An 8,462-nucleotide genomic window follows, 5' to 3' on the forward strand; every position below is an offset into this window, starting at 1 on the left:
GATGACTTTCATTATTCCTTCGTTGATCCCTAGCTTTATTATTCTTCTGGTAGTTACTTAAGTGATCGTTCGCCGTTCACTCCTACAACGATGTTACGTTTAGCACAAAATATCGAAACATTATATGCAATTTGTATTTAGAAATTACAAAAAAAAGAAACTAGATTTTATTATGAAGACAATATGATATCGATATTTGTCTGTGACAGTATTACAAATACAATAGTATAAATGTAGCAATCAAAAATATAATGTCAAATCAAAAAATGTGTAGACAAATATAATTTAATGCCGGGATGTTAAACATCAAAGGACAGAAAAGAATAAAATATCTCGGAAGATAATTTACTCTCGCCTGTAACAGCGCTAATTTGCATTCCTATAGCCAGCTACTTCATCTTTGAGCTCAGACACTATTCACGATCCGTTTCCAAAATTCATCGTGTTCTTTACAGACAATACCAGTACTATATATATCATGTTTCTTTCATTTAAATACTTAATCAGCAAGCGATTTGCCAATTAATCGTAACGAAGAATATTTCGACGAGTATGAACAGTTTGCGTGACAGATCAATGCATAATCGTCCATCGAGTCGGAACAAAGGGGTCCCGAGCCCCTTTGCCGGCCATAAACCGCCTCTAACGTCATTTTTAAAGCGGGCAAGTTAAGCAACAGTCCAGAGGATGGTCGATCCCCGGTTTAATCTCTGCCTTTTTGCCCGCTAAATTCCAACAAACTCTACGCAACACTGTGCTCCTTCCCCTGGTTCGAAACGAGCACGCACCGCCCGGTAGGCATATTTACTAATCCCCCATGGATTTATGATTCCAACCTGCAGCGATGTTCGGTCGTATCGCGCTCGTTATAAGCGCAGCCATTTATTGTTTCCCCCGCCGCGCGAGCGAAACACGGCTGTACCCTCGGCCCTCCATCACCTTTCTCCATCCCTTTTATTTGTTTTCCTGTTTTTTCCGTAATTCCATCGTTTCTTGTTCAATGAAACTTCATCCGCTGTTTCAACATGAAAGTTCACATTCCTGATCCATCTGATCTAAAGTTACGCTTTTCATATTTTCGCACACCGTATGTAATCATCAGTTTAGGGAAAAGATCAAGGACTTGATTTTATTTTTGTTCAAGGACACTTTGAGTTACATCCTTTTATATATTGTATATTATATTAACCTTTGGTACACTAATGAGATTTTACTCAATCTTTTTTTCCATTTGCTCTCTGATCCATTCCATTTCGACTTCAAAGAAGTTATCGAGGATTCCGATCTCTGAGTGGCCCACAGTTTTCGGAACGTTCCAATATTGACGCCTAAATCGCTTGCTGTAGGTATATTACCGAACGATATATGATCGACAGAGGTTCCCCATAAAATCGACGAATGCAGGGAAACACGGCAGAAAGCGGGCGAATATCGATGAACTTCCTGAGAAGCGGTTTCTTCTGACGGAACATACTCTTCCCTCGAAACTTTCAAATTCACGTCGATTACTCGACATCGTGGCTACCACTACTACCGACCAGAAACATCCAGCTCTTTCCTCTGATCCGATCGATTTCCGTGTTTCTCGTTCCTTCTATATTCAGGTCCTCTTTCATTCCAATAACACTATTACATATTGAGTGTCGTTCGATGACGATTGGTAAGATTATCCGATAGAACCATAATGTACGATGATGTCATTCCGCTCATGATCGTGTTATAAGGTTGACGTCGCGTGAAATTAGCATAACACGAACTGGAAAATCTACTAATACTATCAAAGGAACATCTAACGCTAAGGAGGCTCAGACTTTGGCTCAAACTCGAAGAATTACCGTCGAAAAATATCTGTGACTTTCTCAAATATTTTTCCCCGTAATCCATCGCTTGTTTGAACATAATACGTATCTTATGCCGATTTAACCTCTCAAGAATCTTCTCTCCACCTAACGCAAACCGTTCATTCACAAGGAATAGATTTAACGTTCTGGCAAATCGTCCCAGAAGACTCGTTTAGGTACGACACGTGACCACAACTCCATTCTCTTCCACGAACAATTCTAATTTACGATGAAAATCGAGTTCACTGATTCTACTTATAGACGATAAGCAAATAGAAGGAGGATTAATTTCCGCAGGTACGTTAAATAAGCCGCGGTGCGCACGTTGCTTTCCAAATTGTCTACGGTAATGCGTTCGTAATTTTGGATGCTACCTGGTTTGAGAGAGCTACCTGAACCGAAACTTCACCGTTGCAATAACGGGCGATCCGCCAAACCCCGATGGCTTCAATCCCCGTACTAGCAACAACGAATCCGAGTACCTCCGTTTACCACAGCGCCGAGCGCGTCTGACCAGCGAGGCAACTTTCTACTGGCTCGCTGCGATATTAGCCCAGCCGAAACTGTTTCGCTATGGAATTCATGCAAATGCGAATTCACGATTCGCATCATCGTGTACAGCTTGCCTCCTTGTCCTGAAGATCCTTAGGGCTTCCGTACACGCAATACAACGTGAAGCTGCTTGGATTTTCACATCTAAGATTTCGTCTTTTGGGAATTTTTCATAAGTATTAAGCAATGAGTACGCATCTCGATATTTATGGCCGTCGATGCGTACTTAACACGATTTTGAAGATATCAACGCTAGGAAGAAAAAATAGTTAACTTTAAAGAGATATAGTCGAAAAAGGAACAAGGAACTGTTTATGTTTAAGTATTCGCAACGAATAAAGTGAGATCTGTAGAACGCACGAGATAATCCAAGTAACAAGTAACAACGTGTAGCGCAAGTATCAGAAGAAAAGGAACGAGAAAACAGAGTCTAGGCAGAATGTAAATCGCACGCGGTTATCATTCAGGGTGGAAGATCGTGAAATGCAAATTGACGAGGGTTCGGGCGTAGAAAGCGACTGGTGCATTGCAGTGGCCAGCTAAACGGATAATCGATATATACAAGGCGTCAACTCGCGACTTCCACGTCGAATTTACAACGAACGCCGGGAACCCGGCCGTTTTCACATTATTGACCCCGTTTTTCAGTGATTCGGCCTCGGATCGCTCAAGATGACCACTTGAGCACGTCTCGATCGGAGGATTTACGATAAAGGAAGATCGCGACGCTGTTTTTTCATCACGAGCACTATGGTCGACCCCTGATCGTTCTTCTTTTCTCCTTTTTTACTCTTCTTTTCGAACGACACCACGGCTAGCCCGTTGAAAGCTCGTTTTCCGGCTGACTCCACTTCGAGTGTCGTTCATCGAACTTCGACCGGTTTCACCCGTGAAACCAACGAGTTTATTAGGTCGCGTCCAGACGACCTATGGCTCTCCAGCTTCGCGAAATTTCGTGACTAGAGAAGCCTTTCCCCTTCTGTATAACCTTTTAAAGTCGGTCTGTGAAACTTCGAAACTGACCTTAAAAACCAAAACTACGAGGAATTTCTTCACGATTGAATTCACTGCAAGCCCTGTTTGAACGAAATCCTAATTAAAGACACGTTAAAACTTTCGTCCCATAGTGGTAAAAATGTGGAAATAAAGGTAATTATGAATATAAAATTTCTAACAAGAAACGCATATACGTTAAGTTTGAACAATATCGACCTCTTGCACAACGATTTACCAATTACAGTAATATCAATGAATTAACAAGTTACAAGTTGTAAGTTTTAGACTTCCTGCCCACAATTTTGCAATTTTACGTTAAATATGGTAATCAAAAAATTCGTAATTTGTAAAATTTACTACTGAACTTCATTTCATTTCCTTTTTTTTTTTTTTTTTTTTTTGTACAACGTGGTACCTAAAGCTATCTAATTTATGACACCTTTTAAGTACTTTTTTACTGTATCCTTCTAAAGGAACAGATTCCCGAACGATCGCTCTCAAAGTTCATAACTTTACTTACATACATAATACTTACGCGGTTCTCTCTATCCGAGATAACTCGGCTTATTTACTTTGAAATTCCGTTGAATAGACGCGCGAAATTCGCGAGCTTACTCGGTCGATTCAAACAGAGCAAGTTGGTAGAAAAGGAAAGTCCGAAGCAAATATACAGTTAAACCAAACGAACGATAAAGTTTCGCTGTTTACGCACGCGATGCAAAAGGAGCAGGATAAAATTACATTTAATTCGTGAGATCGCGTGTACGTGCAAGATATATAAACCGAACCGTCTTTTCATCCACTGAATTACTAGCAGGTATTCGAAACTATCAGCTGCCTTCTCGAGTACGCTTGTGCAAACTAGTCAAGACTATCAACGTTCATCAATTAGACCACTAGGAACTCGTGGCGAAATTACCGGACTTCTAAATTGCTATTTAATTACGATAAAACGTCCGTCTATATTTATTCCTTCTTTGATATTCCTCTGTTAGAACGGGATAACGTTACTCAAAAACTAATAACTCGCCTCGTTTAACAAAATTATTCTACGCAGCTTTAAGTCACTGATATCGCCATAACAAATTCGCGGACACGCTATACTTACAAAAAATTTATTCCGCGGTTCGTGTCACTGAAATTGTGTCTCGTCAAACGACGACACGTTTGAAGATCAAATAACGCGTGTCTCGTTAGCAAAAGCGAATCGAACTCGCGGCCACACCTATTTCCCTTCCACGTGCTTCCTGCACTGGTATAGGCTGGCAGGTTCATTCACCGTCCATAGAAATTTCAGAGAACTCGAAACGGCTGCAGATATTTTCATGCAAATACGGTTACCTTTTTTTCAGCTTGTACAGCGGTTGGGGATCCTGGGAACGGCAACAATACCGGCCACATTCGCTTTCGCCGGAATCGCGCGTTGAAATTGCGTGAGTTAACGCACGCGAGCCACCGGTGGAGATCCGCCTTGGTGGAGAGGCGGATTCCTGGACAGCAAAACGTTTTTCCATGCGAGGCAAAGGGGACGCATAAGAAGAAAAAAAGGTGAGAAGACAACTTGAAACAGACAGAGGGCAGCCAGGTGAAAGGGACGTAAGGGTGAAACGAAGAGGATGTTCGTCCGTGAACTCAGTTGGTTTCTTCGCTCGAAGCAAGCAGGATTTCCGCGTAATTTTACCGGGTAATAAGATTATACCGGTCTCGAGCTCGAGGCTGCCTATTGTTTTCCTATTCGCGGCCACGAGGATATTGTATTCTACGTTTCATCCCGGTCGTCTCGAATTTCCTGCTAATTTTTCCGTGCCTACGACCATCGCCACCGTCGACTTCACCCTTCCTTTCCTTTGCCCCCGTTCCTCTTCGTCTCTCCGCTAGAGGGGAATATAGTTAACATTGTAGGAGGAAGATGGCCACCTCCGAAGTTTAGTCGTCGTCTGTGATGGTCCATAAAGAGCCGGCTGAAATTGCGTCTCGTACCGCCTCGAAAGCTGTACGTGCCCGCCTCGCAGACTACCACACCAGAGCCACCCTTTCCATCCTCCCGTTTCAACCCCTTTCTCCTTTCGTTGCTGTTGCCGTTGCTCGAAGCGGCCACCAGCCTCTACCGCCTTCACCCTTCGGCTGTAATAGCGCAGCCGAGCGTATACAACACGGCGTGGCATAAACTTTACGATGATGAGGAAGAACCGAGGCGAAGGAGTCTCGAAAGTCATCTGGCGAACCTTCGCAGTACACCGGCTCCTTCCCTCCCCCCGTGATACCGGAATTAGATACCCGTGCGCTTCATCTAGTCAGCCTTTGTACCTTCTTACCCTCGAGAGATCGTTTTTGCGGGCCACGCGTTCTCGCTTGCGTTCTCCCCTTGAAAGTTTCAGGCGTCGTTCCCTCCGTTGCGCTGCCACGGGTCAGCCTCTTCACCCTCCGATCCGCGAATCTTATTTATCTGTTTGTTTGATGAGAAAACCGTGGTTTCGACCGCCTGCTCGAAATGTAAGCAATGGTTTTGATCAACCTTCCTGGATAAATAAGGGAAGGTGTAAAAGGTAACGCGGGAGGTTCCTGAAATTTCCTTTGCTTTTTCGGATGATATCGACAGGGAGAGAATTGATTTAGAATACCTACAATAGCGAGAAGATCGTAGATAGCGGAGGAAGAATATTTTGATAATGGAATGTCTAGCAAGAGAATTTTCAGCAAGTGCTACGCATCGATTTTCGAAGAAGCACACTATCCTATGAATACCGAATATGCTGCATAGTGTAAATTATAAATGCTTAGCATATTAATCTGTTATCAATCTATCATTCCTACAGAACATTCTTCGTTAAAAAAATTATCTTTCCAATTATCCTCGCATTGATAAAGACAAGTCCGATGAATAAAAATTTACCTTCAAAAGAATAAAACGGGATTTCTATAAACGAAGGAATCTCTCATCAAGTATTCTCTGTCATTCCGAAATCTAAGGTCGCCTAATCTAATTAGGAAGCCGAGCAATCACGACTGCGGAACCCAAATCCATCATAATTCAGAGTTATCTCAACCACGAATCTTATTAACCCAAAGACGACATAGGCCAAGCAGACTGGGTATCTCGGGTCCGGTGTAATCCACGAACGCCACAATCCCCCTGTGTCAATATCTCAACCACCGTTTGAAAACCGTCAAATCGAATCAGGATCGTTTACCGCGAGTAAGTAATTAAACCGACATCGAAGGATTCTATCCCGTGAACTATTAATTTCTTGGGATCGTCCCGGTTAGCCAGAGGAGTCATGGCTTGGCCGATAAACGTTACAACCGACGACCATCACGGAAGTGTGTCCCTGGCAGGATGAAACGGTCGTAAAAGCGAATGGCGGACCGCGGCTAAGTTATCGTTTCGTTTCGCCAATTGATTACATGAATTATAGATAGCCAGCACCGGTATCTTGTATCACGTACCGTTGCTACGTGGTTATCCTTTCAGGGCTGTTAACGTCCGCCCAGGAAGAATTAGAGTCCGCCGCCTTTAACCACTGTTTCGCGGCCAAGCCTCGTAACTCACGTAACCCGGAAAAAATACGAGGAGACTCGTGACGAGGCTGGACGCTTCGGCTAACCTTCTGTCGCGAACCTGAACCCATTGTGAACTGAAAAATGATATAAAAAAGAAGAAAAAAATAAACACATACACGAGCCGGTAGATAGAGGGTATAAAGCCAGAGCTACGAGGGAGTTGGACGAGGGAAAAAGGCAGAAATGTCACCGATCCAACGGTCGTTATTGCTATTTCCAGTTCAGTGGTATCTACATAATACGCAAGGGGGCATCGCGTATGCGCGACGCGTCGCAATATTTCAGCCGAGGGAACACTTGGAAACGACGCTTTACGTCCTAACGCGAATATTGTATCGGCCCTCGGGCCCCGGCACGCCGCACCGCGCCGGCCAATTTTGTTTCCATCAAAAGTGGGATTAGCGACAGAGATGGTATCCGATTGAATACCGCCGGATCGAATCTGGGGATCACCGTTTTTCAAGAAGCCATCCTGGATAGATCGGTACCTGGATGGGTTTTTTCATTCTCATCCACCGACGCGACGTCGCTACAAATTTGTCACGAATCCGCCACGTGGAAACGAAACTTGGCATTTTGTTCCAACATACGTGTTCATTTTGGTAAACTATTGTAAGAATAGGAATTTCCTGTGATTGTTTACAGCAAATGGTTGACAAGAACCACTAGGATTTCGAAATGCAGAGATATGAAATAAAGATAAATGGGAAAATGAACTTTCTAATGTGGAAAAATATGGAACATTACATACGTCCAGTTAACTCCAGTGTTACAAGTCATTGAGTTATCTTATCCTATATCGTGTTACCATGTATTATACTTTTATGCTTCGGAACTATTTTATTACATCCAACTATAGTTTTATTTCGCGTCGAAATTATACTGCAACTTTTTTAAACTAAAGTTGAAATTGGGGAATTAAAAGAAAATACTGTTTTTCCAAGAAAAACAAGACGCGTTAAAAGAAGGCTTAGGCGAAGTTGTAAGGTTCTATGGTTGTTAGAACGAACAGCCGTCACGTGCAAGGTCCATTCTCTCGAGACGGACCTTCGAGTAGGCTCGATCGTATTTAACTTACGATCTCCGCACTCTATTTACGTCAACGACTTTCTAAGCGTGCAACAGTATCGACAACCTTTTTTCACTTCCCTTTTTATATTCTTCGTTCGGACGATGAACGGACCAAGTTTCTATTAAAAGTGAAACGGCTACGAGACGCCCTGGTTTTATTTTTTCAGTGTGGCCGAGGCGGAAGGGTTGCCCGTAAAAGCGAGAACGTAAGCTACCGCTGCACCGATTTCGCTAATGACCGGGCGTAAAACGCTCCGTAAAATTTCGACCTTTATGAGCAAGAAAATAGCACGGCCCGTTTTCAGCCTGCGAGGGAAAACCGAGCCCATCGGCGCAATTATTCAGGCCACGTTCCTTGATAGATCAAGCCCGGGTCTACCACGCGCCAACTTCTTCAATTTCCCACGAATATTCTACCGTAATCAACGCTCTTTCACCTTC

General features: G+C 43.3%; 1 long non-coding RNA gene across 1 annotated transcript in view; it reads left to right on the forward strand.

The window, feature by feature from the left end:
• LOC139992274 (uncharacterized) overlaps positions 1-7,530 on the forward strand; it is a 201,145-nt gene extending 193,615 nt beyond the window's left edge. Inside the window, exon 3 of the long non-coding RNA XR_011801061.1 lies at positions 4,742-7,530. This is a non-coding gene — a long non-coding RNA (uncharacterized lncRNA). The remainder of the gene's footprint in view (positions 1-4,741) is intronic.
• The last annotated feature ends 932 nt before the right edge of the window (positions 7,531-8,462 follow it).

Source organism: Bombus fervidus, chromosome 11 (genome assembly GCF_041682495.2).
Source record: "Bombus fervidus isolate BK054 chromosome 11, iyBomFerv1, whole genome shotgun sequence".
NCBI classification, from domain to species: domain Eukaryota; kingdom Metazoa; phylum Arthropoda; class Insecta; order Hymenoptera; family Apidae; genus Bombus; species Bombus fervidus.